Source organism: Panthera tigris, chromosome B1 (genome assembly GCF_018350195.1).
Source record: "Panthera tigris isolate Pti1 chromosome B1, P.tigris_Pti1_mat1.1, whole genome shotgun sequence".
Taxonomy (NCBI): Eukaryota; Metazoa; Chordata; class Mammalia; order Carnivora; family Felidae; genus Panthera; species Panthera tigris.
Genome location: NC_056663.1, coordinates 165,701,824 through 165,718,329, shown reverse-complemented (window position 1 = coordinate 165,718,329; position 16,506 = coordinate 165,701,824).

The following is a 16,506-nucleotide window of genomic DNA, read 5'->3' as shown; positions in this document are numbered from 1 at the left end:
TGCAGTGAAATATATTATAAGCAGTGACTTTCATAAGTAACATTTCTTGATGTTCAGGTAGTTATTCCAAAAATCCTATAAGCACTATTTTTGTAGGCAAATACTGCTCTGGCCTTATGTTAATGCTTTCATGTTCCCATGAATTCCTTCGCAAAAAAATGATACTAAAATCAATAAATCATATTTTACTCACTAGGCTCTTTCTCCTGCTAACTATTCTAGCAACACTGTTAAATAATTATACCCCCAATGAATTAATGGTAAGCCACAAATTTGGTTTCATATAAATTACTGGAGTATAACTATAATTAATTAATCTTCCCAAACTTATTTTTATTGCTTGCTCAGTACGATAATTGATAAACAAGAAATAATCTGTATGAAAATCTCTCATTATTGAACATGTGACATGGTTTTGTTATTGTTGCTGTTAAAGTTTATTTATTTATTTAGAGAGAGGAGAGAGAGAGAGCACAGGAGCTGGGGAGGGGAGAGAGAGAGGGAGAGAGAATCCCAAGCAGGCTCCATGCTATCAGCACAGAGCCCAAGGTGGGGCTTGACCTCATGAACTGTGAGATCATGACTAGAGCCGAAATAGAGTTGGAGCCTTAACTGACTGAGCCACCCAGACACCCAAATATGTAACATGTTTTAAGATTTTTTTGAGAAGACAAAATACTAAAATTCAGTCAAAGCCAATTCCATTTTGATTCTAGATATGTAGAAATAAAGATTACTCATGCATCATCATGAAAAGTGAAATCTGTCTATTCAGATGATTTACCTTTTACCTAGTACTTCATGTTTCATAGGAATTATAATATTATTTAAATATTATTCTTAATTCTATTCTTAATGTTGTCATTAGGACTCAAAGGACCAAAATGTCTTATACATGACAAGCACGGTTCACTGGGATTTACATAGAGAAAATTAAGCATGAATAGATTGTCAATAGCTGGTTCTGTTTTCAAATCTGGAAACTACTGGCTGATGAGTTCTATCAAAGTCACCAAACCTCTTTAAATTCCAATCTTCTTAGCTCTAAAATTAAATATCAAAACATTATTTCATGAATCAAATTAGTTGGTATAGTTTAATTATGACATATATTGTGACTATTCAACACTGTAATGTTTTTTATTACAATATTAGATTTGTAGAATTTCTTGGGGAAATGTACTGGATCTCCTATGTGGCAATAGGTAGACCACACCTAGGGAAGTTTGTAGTCTTCCTTTTCTACTTCTCAATGCCTTCAGCTTTTCGCCACTCTGCTTCCTTGTTGCCCACCAGGCCAAATGACCTCAGTCTTTTAACAAAGGATGTTTGTTCTTGTGGGCCCAGTCCCTTGTCTCAGCCAGAATCCTCTGTGTCCTTCCTCACATCCCGCAAGGCTAGATTTTCTGGGCTGGACAAAGTGAAAGTCACTAATCAGAAAGGAATGGTGTCATGGCAGAAAGAACTCTGGAATTAGCCCTGAAAGGTCTCAAATCTTTGGCCTTCATTGACTACTTCCCTAACTTTCAGAAAACAACTAGCTCTTGTTTTCTTAACTGTGTGGTGGGGCTAAGTAATTCTCTGTAGCTGTATTTTTAATGTTTGAAGATTAAATGAAATAAGGTTCCTTAAGGTGCCTTGTAAACAGTAAAATACATAAAAAGCAAGTAGATACTACAATTCAGATAAACATATCCATGCCAGTGGAAGGAAGGCAGTGACAATTCCCTGGAAGCCTTCTGCCATTATGAAGAGGTGTTTGAATATTTATCAGAAGTTTCCAGAGATGACATCTCTCCTCTATTTTTGAAATGATGGGAATGGCATGGAATACTGCCTAGGAATGAGGTAAATTTAGTCAAGAGATAAATATAGATATAGATATCATTTCCATATTAAGAAACGGATACCATTTAAAAAACTGATAACCTAGGTGTAGAAATATACCATTTAACTACATTATGTCTAATTTTTATTTTAAAAAAACCATACAAGGTAGAAATGGTAATGGTAATTCCTCTAGCATCCCTCCTAATAAATATTTTACATAACTTATCCCATCATGGCTTTCTTTTTCTTAGAGAACTACCAACCATCCCACCATACATTTACATGTACTACCCTATCCTGCACACATACATTACTTCAAAAAGGTCATATTAAAAAATGGATAAAATACACCTGTAGTTTGAAACCAGTACCAGGGAGAAAAAATATTGATTCTCTGGTAAGATGAGGCTGTCTTGTTACTCTTAATACCATCAACTGTATTTGATATTGCTTGATGGTTTTTAATTTCTAATGTTAGATCTTATGTCTCCAAATATTTCCACGCTAATTCTCAAGACGAATAGATGTCATGCGGTGTGTCTGGGAGAAGTTTCTGAAACAGAAATGAGTAACAGATGGTTTTTCATACATTGGAAGGACTTTTGATTCAGATATTAAAGATGAGATTCAAAACACTTGGACTGTATCTAATTGTTCCAGACTGGTAAATGGAAAATTCAAGTAATTTATTTAATGTGATTGGATAGAGTAGATGGATAGTGGTCTGTTTGACTCTAATTGCACCTTTTTTCCTGGGGTATATGAAATGACTAGGTGTAATATGTATCAAATGGTTACCTTTAGAATTATAGTCAGAATTTCACAAAACAAATATAATAGAAAACATTTCAAACTTGAAATTTGTTAATATACCCTTGAGTAAATGTCCACTGAAATTCAATGTTGAATATTTAGTGAAGGATTTCTATATTTAGTAGAACTGAAAATTTTAAGTGATCCATGGGAAAGTTGATAGAGGCAGAAGAGGAAAGCTGAGTCCATGGTTTTTTTCTTTGTTATGGATGGTTTGTGAACACTGAAATCCATTGCCAAAGAAATCACATTGAGATTCCAATCAATTTAAATAGGCATTAAAACAATAGCAATATTCCTCAAGCACTTAATGATTATCGCAAACAGCCTGATTATTTCCATTTTTTACAATTTACTAGAAAAGTTTAAGTTTGTTACTTGTTATTTTTATGGCATTTAAAAGTCTTATTTCATTAATAGGTGCTCTCATCAATCCTGAGGGCAATTTGGCTTTACTTTATTACTTTCACTTCGCTTTTATTACTTATTAATGTACTTTTGAGATGAGAACATGTTTGTGGTACTTCAGCAAGCTGGAAATATTATTCTAAAACAATACCATCTGGGGAAAAAATCCATGATGTTTATAATATTTCACATTGAGAGCCACTGTTCCTAATGTTTCTGTGATTTGATTGTTAATTTATTTTGCTTTTTATAGAGGTAACAACATTTCTTTCATTTTTCTCTATATCAAACTGTGAAGGAAGGAAACACACACACGCACACACACACACACACACACTGTAATTAGTCAAGCTAATCGAACTTCAAGTCGTACTCTGCCATTTACCAACAACATGATATGAACAGAAAATGCTAGTACCAAAACCTGCACTACTTAATTTCCCTTCATTGGGAAACTGCAGAAATTAAGTGAAATAAGGTATTTATATATATATATGTATATATATATAATATATATATATACATATATATATACATATTATATATGTATATATGTACATATTATATATGTATATATATATATACAGACACACACACATACACATCTATAATAGAAATGCATAAGGAATGTATCATAATATATTTTAGCTATGTCTTCACGATTTCTGTGAGATATTGGTGATCACAACCCTCTTGGATTATCATTTCAGAAGATCTTAGTGATATGTAGCCAGCATTTTCTGTCAGTCGTGGAATTATGATTGGTGAATTTTACTGGCTAGAATTTTATATAAAGTGTATTACTAACACTTAGGCAACAGGGCTATAGTTTTACCAGTTCCTCTTTTTCCTTTCTCAGATTTTAAATAAATTTTCTGGGAAAGTTTAATTGAGAAATTTAAAAAAAATATTTCTAATCTTTTCCTTTAAATGTAAAATAGTTCCTTGTTACATTTCTCTGGCTCTAGTGCCTTTCATTCTTGATTCCCATTGTTATTTCAATAGTTAATATTTCCATGTCAATCTTGGGTAGTTCTTGTTGCCTTGTTACTATTGTGTAATTGTACAAAGTATTCTAAGATGTCTCAAGTCTTTATCTGATGTTTCATCTTCCTTACATTTCCAATACTGATTACATGAATTATCTTCTTTATTCTCACTTATTTAACCATGATTTTTCATCTTTACTTTTTAGTTGCTTGCTTGTGTTAATCCATTAAATTCATGTCATGTTTATCAATTTATAATTTTCTGTCTTTATTATTTTCTTTTCCAGTTTTCTTGCACATGCTATATTATTTGTCTGAATTTTTATTCAATCTGTTTTCTTTTATTCTAGTTGATGATGATAACATTAAATATTGTCTATTTACTTGACTGACTATATCTTGCATTCCATACTTAATTTTTCACAAATTTGTTGTATTCAACTTGGAGTATGATTATAGTTTTTCTCTCTTTGTTTTTGTTTGTTTATTTATTTATTTTAAGAGAGAGAGACAGAGAGGGAGAGAGAGAATCTTAAGCAGATACCATGTTCAGTGTGGAGCCTAACATGGGCCTCAATCTCACAATTGTGGGATTATTACCTGAGCTGAAATCAAGAGTCAGACACTTAACTGACTGATCCACCTATACACTCCAGCTTTTCTCTGTTTAAATCATTATTTCAATAATTTTTTCAATAATAGTTATTGATTTCCTCTTATGTGGTAGCTATTTTGGCCCCGACTTCCTGAAATTTACAACACAAAAAACAATCAATTAATTAATCAATCAATATTTGTGTATAAATTTATAAAAGTTACTGGTTATAATAAGTGCTATAAAGTGAATAAATGGACTCAGATCAGTCATGTAGAGAACAGAAAATAATGGTGGGATTCCACATTTATAGAAAAGGCAGAGGATGCTTCCTTTAGATTACAATTAAGCTTAGATCTAAAATATAACAAAGTGTCAACAAAGCAAACTGTAAGAAAAAGAATGATCTAAACAGAAATGATAAATTATACTTAAAGTTCTTAGTTGTGAATATCCTGGCATCTTTGAAATGGCACTAAATAATCTTGTATCGTTTAGTTTGGCCTTGTTGGCAAGGCCATATATTAAAGGACTTTCTAGTAAATAAGTAACTAATGAATTTATATTAACAAACAATCCTCAAATTGCTGTGTGGAGAATAGATTGTAATGAATAAGGGTGGAAAGGGTAACAACAGAGTCTTGAGCCAATTTAGGAGTTCAAGAGACGTAATGAAGATAGTGTTTATGAGTAGAGCTATAAAGAAATAAATCTGGGGGTGCCTGGGTGGCTCAGTTGGTTAAGTGTCCAACTTAGGCTCAAGTCATGATCTCCCGGTTCGTGGGTTCCAGCCCCGCGTTGGGCTCTGTGCTGACAGCTTGGAGTGTGGAGCCTGCTTCAGATTCTGTGTCTCCCTCTCTCTCTGCCCCTCCCCTGCTCATCCTCTCTCTCTGTCTCTCAAAAATAAATAAATGTAAAAAAATTTTTTAAAAAAAGAAAGAAATCTGAAGGTAAAAACAATAGGTGTGTAGTGTGTATAGTATACATAGGTTTTCCCAGAATATTGAAGCAAATATTAATTTAAATGCCTTACTTAGACTATATGCTTTAGGGTGGCTACGCTATCTACCAATGCCAGTATTGGGTAGGTTGTTTCAGAAATTGTATATTTAGATAATCCACCTGGCCTAGAGGGTATTTAAATTAAAAGATAAATACATATCCCTGAATTTGTGAGGCTCACATTATTCAGAATAATTGGAGAGAGAATATAGTGAGAATCCTAAGTTCTATCACTCATAGCTACATGATTTCTAAAGAAGAAAAGTTTCAGTAGTTACTATTACTGCTTAAAATACCTCAAAACTTACTGCATGAAACATTCGTGTTAATATGCTCTCAGTTTTTGTAGAGTAAGAATTCAGATATGGAACAATGGAGATGATTTGTCTTGATTCCAATATGTCTGGAACCTCAGGGAAGAAGATTGGATAGAGGTGATTCAATGCTTGAGGACAGGAATTAATCTGTTGACATCTCAGTCACATGTTTAGTAATTTGATGCTGTCATCTGGGACCTTAGCTGGACTAAGGGCTAGACCACCCGCATATTATCTCTCCATGTGATTTCTCTGTGTAGGCTATTTTGGGTTTCTTCACAGCAGACTAGGTTGTAGGACCAGGTACCCCAAAAGAACTAGGTAAAAGTTATATTCTTTCCACAATCCAACATTGGAATGCTCACATCATTACTTCCACTAGAGTTACAAGCCTTTCTAGATTATAAAGAAATAACATAAGTCTTACCTCTTAATTGGAGGAAGGTCAAAATCACATTGTAAAAAGAGCATGTGCGTTGTAAATGTTGTTACACCTCTTTCTGGAAAACACAATCCACCGTGCAATTGATTCAGTAAATAATGGAATTCTGCAAGTATGATTTGCTTTATATGCTACTTGCAAAGAGTCAGTCACATCATTACTTCATTGAATGTATCATCTTAACTTTAAATGTTATTTTAATTTTCAGCTTGATAGTTTAAGGAGAGTGGGTCATGGTTGAAAACCACACCATTTAAAGACCATTAGGAAACACATTTTTCTGAACAGTCAAAGAAGCATTTCAACTTATTAACTTTCCTATGATGAATCACAAAATGAATCAGCTTTATACTAGGAAGTCAGCACGGCTCAATAAACTAATCAATGAACTAAGGCTTCAGCATATGGTATAGACACTCTACTCCCCCCGAGATATTTTAAACTCATTAAAATGGTCCAAACCAGATAGATGCACATGCAAATTTTTAATGCAAAATGAAGTCCTTACCAAAAATGATTATTTTTGCAAACCCTTTGAAAGTTCTTACCATATGTTCACGTACATTCTTGAATGTCTACCTTTCTTACTGTTCAACTAATCGATCAAAATATATTGGACACCAGCCCTGTAAAAAACTGAGGAAACCCATAATACAATTGGCCTCTTATGATCATGTATTTATTGGCAAAAGTTAATAAAGTGATAAAAATATTGAATTATCACTTACAAGGAAATTGATATTAATGCATTCTTCTTCTAACATGTGTTTTGCATCATAGAATATGAAATAGAAGCATCATGAGATGTATATTCAACTTGACATATATGTCTCTCAATAATAATTTGCTGTAGGCAAGTCACTGTGATAAGTGCTTTATTTCCTTTGTTTCTTTCACTGCTTGCAATATGCCTGTACGGTGTCTTAAAAAATAGAGGTTTATTATTTTTTTTAACTCATAAAGACAAGAAATCTGGAATAAGAAGTCCAAGGCTTATTTGGCAACACAGAAGTGGTACAATGATCCCTGTTCTTCCCAAACATCAACTTTTACACCTCCAGGTCTTGTGTCTGAATTCAAGGGAGGAAGGAAAGAAAGGCCAAAAGCTAACAGATCTAAGGACTGGATGCACACACCAGGTCTAGTATAATTTTTAACAGAAAAAGGAGTTTTCCAGAAAGAATACTCAGATACTCTTTAAATTAATGGAACTAATCCGGGAATTGGCTCACGTGGTCATCTTTAAATTATAAAAAAGTATAAGGAGACAAATATTTATTTTCTTCTTTTGACTCTGTAGAATAGAAAGGCTGGGGGAAGAAAGGACCTGTTAATATTCTTTTTTAGCACTCACTTCACCTTGTCTACACATAGCCTATAAAGTCACCACATTTATTGTCCATGTTTTATAGTCGAGATGAGGGTGGCTTGGAAGTGTTAAGCAGTTTTCCCAGTGCCCTATGGTCAGTAGCTAATAGAGCTGGGCTACAAACTAGGCATCTGAATCGGCATCACATTTTCGGCAGGGGTACAATGATGCTTCTTATCATCCTGGATCAGAAAGTCATTATTTCGAGAAACCTCCTTTTCATAAGTCTTTCTCCTCACATAATCATCAGGGAAGATATTAATAGTTTTGGAGCATCTGAAAGATGCCAAAAGTTTCTGTAAAAGTAATCTTTCTTAAATCAGTTAAAACAAAATGGCAAGGCTTATAAGTGTAAGGAATCTGTCCATGGCCACACAAAATAAGAGAGGGCTAGAATTTTATTCCAATTCTACATAATTTCAAACGCTATTTCTTTTTATACTATACAAAAAGGGTTTCAATTTTCCTAAATATAATGACGATTCCAGATGCCACCCATCTATATCCATTCTGTAAAAGATTTTAAAACTAATGCATCATCTCTATCTATCTAATTTATCTATCATCTCTCTATCATCTATCTATCATCTACCAATCTACTAACAGATATATATTTAATTGTGGTAAAAGCACAGAATATAAAATTTATCAGTTTAACCATTTTTAAATGTATAATTGTGTTAATTATATTTTCATTATTTTGCAACAGATCTTTAGAACTTTTCAGTTTGCAAAACTGAAATTTTATACCTATTGAACAACTTTGAATTTCCCCCATTCATGACAACTACCACTCAATTTTCTGTTTCTATGAATTTGACCACCATACATGCATACCTCATGGTAATAGAATCTACGGTATTTGTGTTTTTGTCACTGGTTTATTTTACTTGGCATATTGTCCTCAAGTTTCCCCATGGTGTAGCATGCCATATAATTTACTCCTTTTTAAAAGCTTAAGAATATTCCATTGCATGTATATACTACATTTTCTTTATCCATTTTTCTATCGATGGTCATCATGTTGTTTCCACCTGTTATTGTGAATAATGCTGCAATGAACATGGGTGTGCAAATAATCCATTTGGGATCCTGCTTTCAATTTTTTTGGACATAGACAGCATTGCTGGATCATTCTGGAAGTAATTTTAATCAATAAAATAATTTAAAAAATATATATGTAGGGGCGCCTGGGTGGCGCAGTCAGTTAAGCGTCCGACTTCAGCCAGGTCACGATCTCGCGGTCCGTGAGTTCGAGCCCCGCGTCGGGCTCTGGGCTGATGGCTCGGAGCCTGGAGCCTGTTCCCGATTCTGTGTCTCCCTCTCTCTCTGCCCCTCCCCCATTCATGCTCTGTCTCTCTCTGTCCAAAAAAAAAACAAAAAAAAACAAAAAAAAAAAACAAAAAAAAACAAAAAAAAAACCGTTGAAAAAAAATATGTATGTATATATATATTTCATTTGGAAATCTTTCCCCTGCATCCTTGTAGTTTTATGTTACAAGATTAACCTGTGGCCTTGACTCTCCAGTTATATGGATCCATACATATAATCTTGTTTCTCAAGATTGTCAGACTCTTAATGAAATCTTCTGCTTTTAATCCCATCCTGGACATGCATGTCCTGCTGATTCTATCCTTCAATGTCAGTGACTACAGAAGAAATGCATTTACAGTAATACTTTAGGGCTTGGCGGGAGGTATATGGAGCCTGGCTGCCTAGAGAGACAGTTTTGTAGTGTGATACAGAGAACAGGCTGGGACACCTGGGTTTAATCCTGTTTGTACTACTCATTTTCTCTGTGTCTTTGGGCAAGTATCTCAACCACCCTGTGCCTCAGCTTCCCTTTGTGTAAATTGGGGATAATAATACTAGCTACTTCTTAGGATGTTTTAAGGATTAGGCTAGTTATTATGAAGAAAGTTCTTCGGATAATACCAAGTAAATATTATGTGCTAACTATAATTACTTTTCTTACTGTCATGATATTTGTTATTGCACACTCATTTTTTATTCTCAGAAGCCATTCTGTCTCATAAGTCATGATAAAAAAACATGGCTCTTAGTCCCGCCATAGTTATTCAGCGGGCCACCTGCAATTTCCTATATTGATTATTTGTCAAAAGTGGTTACATTAGAATTGAACTATATGGTGTGCTCATGTTGAATCACAAATATTCAATTGTGAGAGCAGCCAATACTGTCAATACATTTTAAACTTGCACACTCATGCATGATTGAATTTTTGTAAATAATTCTATGCACAGAGTAAAAGCTCAGCATATATTATTTTCTTCTGCTTTATAACAACTATCAAAGTCAGAAAGTATGTCACTTCATTGTAATCCTAGCAAGAAAGGAGGAAGTAGGAATATCCAGATCTAGTTGTTCTTAGTCCAGCTTCTCTTTCTCCATTCAAACTGTCAAGAAAAAAAAATGTACAATGGAGACAAAAAATAAAAAAAAAAAGAAGACATTATTATTGGAACTTGGGCAACAAATGAAAATTTAAAAAATCTAGCAAAATAGTCCTTGGTTCTTAGAGCAAATGTATACTTAGAAATTTACTGCAACAATGTGCCAAAAATTTTACATGGCAATATCATAGAAAATGGAGCCAGAGAGACAGAGAAGCTTCCTGGATGCATGAGTCTAGCTTGCCAAGACATCCTGGCCCAATCATGGCTGCTGACCCTGCAGTGCGAAGCACAGACCTCAGAACTGCCTGGGGTGCCTCTACCTGTTATTTTCCAGGTAGAGAGAAAATAAATATTAATTTATTCATATTAATATATAAGGTGTATTAATTGTAATCAATTCAGAATCTCCCAGTTGTGTCCTCAAATGTTATTCTTGGTATTTTCCATATTCCCTTTAAATCTCTCTAGCCTTCTGCTGTCTGCTCTGTATCCCAGAAAACTGACCTGTAAGGATGATATCAAAATCGCCCTTGACCCCTGGCTTCTAGTAGGGTTTGCCAATGATGAACACTAGCAGAAAATCAGAGGGAAGAGATGCCATGAGATTTTTATTCTACAAGTTCCCTCCAGCAAAGATGCCATGAGTTGTCAGTGTCCTTCAGCTGAAGGTCACAATGCCTGTCAAATGTCTTTTGGCCCACAGATATTTCTTTCTAGCTTCCTGCCTTTTCCCCTACCGTTGGTCCTTTAGCACCAGCTCCTCCTTCTATAATTAGTTTCAGGATTCTAGAAGATGCTTGGGAACTTTTCTAATACTTGTCCATACTTTCATAAATTATCCTTTTATTAAATCCTTCTCACATGACACAACTCCAATATCTCATTATTCTCTTTTTGGGACCATAATGAAAAAAACACATCAAAAACACTGAGGTAGAAATACATTTTCTTACAAAAAGAGAGACAGAGTTAGACAGAGACAGAGTAGAAGATGGGTGAGATTATGCATGCTGTACAAATGTTCCAATTTCTTTTACAATATTTCTTAAATATTGTATTTATTCTTAAAATAAATATTCTTACATTTCTTAAAATTTGGAATTTACATTGTAACACAGAATTTATAAGAAAAAGGCTTGAACTTGATGTGTGTTATTGACTAGATCTCCCACAGTGTCTGGTTCACTGTTGTTTTGTTTGCCAAATGGAGTGCTTACTATTGGTCTCTCATATCCCATAGACTTTGCTAATGGTCAGCTGAGATCATTAATATAAAGAAGCTTGTGCAGTAAAGCAGTAGGCTAATATTAATTATCCATATTAGTGCAAAGTGAGGTTGTCAAAATGTTTACTATGAGTAATCATTTAAAAAGACAAATCAGAATGAAGAAATGTTGGCACAATAATTTGAAGGTTAGAAGCTAAAAAATAATTAAAAATCTCAATCTTAGTATGAATGTAAGAAAACTTTAGTGGTGTACTTGAAACAATATTAAGAATTTGGTTTATGGTAAATGTTGAGTATGTCAACATGTAGTAGGTTACTAAAGTTTCTTATTATCTTAAAGTTTCTTATAGTATTATCTTAAAGAAGCTTTCCTATTTTATTCAGAATGTGCACTTTTTAACAAACTACTCCTTGTGACTATTTGAAATGTAAACTTTAATAATTGAAGTGCACATCCTGAAATGTGGAGGGAAAGTACATGAGTAATGTGCAAAGTAAATTAAATATTTATTCCAGTGAAATTATTCAGAAAGGGCTGCTTAGATTTTTAATACTGTGAAAAATGTTAAAAGCAAGATTTTATATTGACACAAACAATTTTAATGAGGAAACATACTTCATGTTGTCTCAAGAGGGAAAATATTAAAATTACTTTAAGATTTGCATTTATCACTTTTCTTTTACTTAAAGCATCTTGTGTCAATTTTAGCGGAAACAGCAATCTTCTTTCTAGATTAATCTACTTTATCTGTTTCAAATAACATTGACACAATTATGAGGAAGCATGTATTTCCATTAATAAAACAGATTTACAACATGTTTTTTTTACAAATTCTAAATAAGAGAACATAGCTTCGATTAGTGTCTCTTTGAGAGGAGCTGAAACTTTAAAGTGCACTGGAGGGCGATTAATTGCATTTATTTCCCATAAAACTCTTTTCAGCCAAGACTATTTTCCTTTAAAATTAAAATTAAAAAGAAAATTAAGAAAAGGCCTTTTTTAAAATGTGGTCCTTTTTTCAATGCCACAAGTAAAGTTATTCAAAAATACAAGTTGGCCAACCTTCTCTGTAAAGTGCCAGAGAAAAATATTTACACTATATGGGCCACTTGGTTTCTGTTACAGCTACCTACCTCTGCTATTACAGTGCAAATGTAACCGTAGACGATATGTCCACGGATGGGAAAGGCTGTGTTCAAATCACCAGTGCTGTGACCATCGTCTGCCAACTCCTTTTCTAAAAAGTCAGTACTCTGTATTATAGTTGACTGGATGGCCGGAGACTTTTTCAGAACACTTTCAGTACATATTTCAAACATTTCAGCCGAAATGAAGTTTACATTAGAAACAACAAATAAGCTGATGAAGATCGTGCTCCTACTAAATTATAAGGTATTTCTGTGCTTTGAAGAGGTGAGCGGCTGTGCTTTAGATCTAAACTCCTCTTTGGAGAAGGAAACCCGCTATAGTGTTGGAATATGAACAACCATTTTGTCATCAGAGTAGTTCCATGCAATTGAAAGATAAAGGTCCCTACATTTAACTTCAGGTTACAGTCTGAATCTAATATTCTTAGCTTGTTTTTCCCATCTATGAAATAGAGCTCTTCGCTGTGAATACTATATTATTAATATATAATGCTTGAAGTTCCAGACAATGGCAGGTGCTCAGGTAACATTAAATCGTCCTCCATCTTTGGGCACCTGTTGGGATGAGCACCGGGTGTTGTATGGAAACCAATTTGACAATAAATTTAATATTTAAAGTAAAATAAAATAAAATAAAATTTAAATAACAGAAAAGAAGCTTTAAAAAAATCCTCTTCCATCTTCTTCAGCATTTTATGGAAACAACATTGGCCCTGAAGGAAGACTCATAAAAAAAAATCTTCAAAAAAAAAAAAAAAGTACTGGACCATGGTGGCAGAGAACAGAGGACTGCAAGATGCAGCAGGAAACACCCGCTTTGCTGATTTTCTGGCTTTTAATTTTCCTGCACTATTTCCTCAAATAACATGAGACATTTTCATAACATGGGGTATTTGGAAAGGCCTGGGTATCAATCCATGCAATATATATTGCTCTCACTGACTCACCTGGGGAAGCGTATCAGGCAGTTCATATTAGGGTGAAGTCACAAGTTGTTTAGAAGAATCCAGAAATTCATAGCCTTTGCAGTGAAAAGCATGCATAAATACGAGCTCTCCTTATCTACTTTTTTAAAGTTCAATTCATTTTCAGAACTCTCTATCAAAGGGAAACCCTTACATTTAATTTCCTAATTGGAAAAATATGAAACAACATTGATCAGAAATTAATTTCATTGCTAAAGTCATGATTATATACTATAAAACAATAAAGGGGTGTATCTATATGAAAACTATTTTTATAAAACACATTTTAAGAGAAAGTAACTTTTTTTTATTACAAGGTGCTGACTTTTTTTTTGCGCTTAGGATCCTGAAACCACACAATACTTTGAAAAGTTGAGATAACTTTGCCTTACACTCACAAAATGCTCCCCAAAATGATAAAGCAGAGACAGACAACAGGAGCCATTACAACCACAAGCCATAAAACTTTTATTGTCTGGAGTGTCTGCATACACTTAATGGATTCAAATAGCTGTTATTACAGGAACTTACTGAAATCCAAACTATTTCCATTTAGGTCAGCCATGTCTGTAAATCTGTTAATTAGTCCTTTCTGCTTAATTGCATTATAACTATCACAGGCTTATCTTAACTATTCACATTCAAACTATTCACGGTCCAGGTACATGTCATTGTCCAACAATAAAAAATGTATTTATTCATTTTGAGACAAATATTTCAGAAATTGAGAATACAAATCAACTTCCTGGATTTGTCTGGTCCCACAGCAGCCTAGTTCTATTCCCCGTTTTCCTCCATTCTTTGTCCAAATACATTTTTTTTCCTCAGAAAGAAGAGAAAATTATCTGAAGAGAAATCCCTTTTAATGAGAAACAGATTTAAATAATAACAATAGTAATAAATCTTAGTAGACCTTCTCTGTGATATGTACTTCAGGAGATTATTCTTGTTCTTCATCCCTAACATGGTAAAAACATAGATCAATAGGAAAAAATGACATTTGATTAAAATGTTTAAAGTAACAGCAAACAAGATTGTAATGCATCCTTGTAGTGATTTAGTATCTATTTGCATACAATTCCGTACTCTTCAATACAGGACCCCTGCTCCCCTCACACACACACACACGGTGTCACTGTTAATGTTGCCTGTTAATTGCAGCTTCTTGTCTCCATTTGTCCTTTCTTACTTAGGGGCTATCTTCCCCCTCCTCCCCTGAATGTCTATCCCTGCAGTACTAACCTTCATCCTCCCTCACCTCATGTTGTATAGTTGCTTTAGAACTGGCTTTGGCTTTTCCTACTCCAAACATCAGACCCTGGTAAGATGAAACTTCTGCACTATTAATACTGTCTCTTGTACTTAGGTGTCTTTGTGAACTCTCCATGAATTTAGAATGTCATGCAGCCTCCTGAGATTTGTATTCTTGCCCCTTTACCATAGGGCCCCACCTGGCTTTGTAGCCTCATCTTTAATGGTCTACGTATGCATCTTAACTTTCAATGAAAATGGAAGTTTTGAGTTGGTGACTCAACTGGAGAGTGTGATCTCTAGTTACCCATACCTACTGACATAGTGAATTCGCAAGCTCCCATCTCTAGAAAGTTTCCCAGTTACCCTCCCTCCCTTAAATTATATAACTAATCCTCTCATGTATGTTTCTTGGTAGTTCATCTTTATACCTTTCCCATTGTATCTAAATCAGGACCTTGTCAATAGAAAGTGCTGCGTAAACATTTTGAATTAGGTTATGTCACTTCTAAAATGCAAACACAAAAGAGGCACAACTGACCTTGTATTTACTAGAACCATGTCAATTGTGTCTGAAAACTCCATCTGGAATGCTTTTGACGGTGATTTGTTAATGGTGTCTGTGACTTTACAGTGGCTTGTCAAGGGCTCCATAACAGTCAACAATATTGACTTGGAATACAATTTCACATTTTACAATTATGGGCCCCTTGATGTGAGAGTACTATCGATCATTCTTCTTCTTCTTCTTTTTTTTAATGTTTATTTATTTTTGAGAGAGAAGCAGAGTGCAAGCAGGCAAGGGGCAGAGAGAGAGGAAGACACAAAATCCGAAGCAGGCTCTAGGCTGTCAGATCAGAGCCCAATGCGGGTCTCAAAATTCAGGAATTGTGAGATCATGACCTGAGCTGAAGTCTGACGCTTAACTGACTGAGCCACCCAGGAGCCCCCGAAAATTGTTTTTCAAGATTGTCAAACTTCCTGGAGGAAGAGACCATCAGGAATTAGACTGCATTCCCTTTGAAAATAAGTTCGTCCCGAATTCTTGTAAAAAGAGACTAGCTGCATCTTCCCCTTTTTATTCTCATTTTTAGAAATACCAAGATTTGTACACCTCTCTTTCTGATCTACATGTTTAAATCAAACTGCTCAAAATGCCACTTGCTTTGAGAGCAAAGTGCTTGTTTCCATGACATATACAATGAATGTATATAGTAAAGCATCTTTCATATTTTCATCAATTTTATTTCCGCTTCTTAATATTGCCAACATTTAAAGCCAAGTTCATGGAACACCAATGAGAACATCCAAGCTATTTATATTAAGCATTTTAAAGTATTTTAAAATACAATCATGCTCAGATAGATTTGAGAAATCCCAGAATTAAAATTGCCTTCATGAAAATGAACAGGTTATAGCTTAATACACGGAAATAGCCATAGTACATTTTAGTGAAGTGTTTTATTCTCCATGGATACTTCATTTTTCATTTATCCATAAATGAATGTTCACATTAAGAATATCCATCAATACTCAATGTTATAGAAATGAATGCGTGAATAATTTGTAGGTGAATATATACATGGCCAAAGTTTAATTTGGCTCTCCATTCAAAAAAGGTAGTGTCGGTGGATATTTTGGGCATTATCAGTCAATTCATGCTTACTTTTTTTTCAGAGGTTTATAATCAAAGTAAAAAAAAATCTGATTTGGCTAAGGAACACACAATG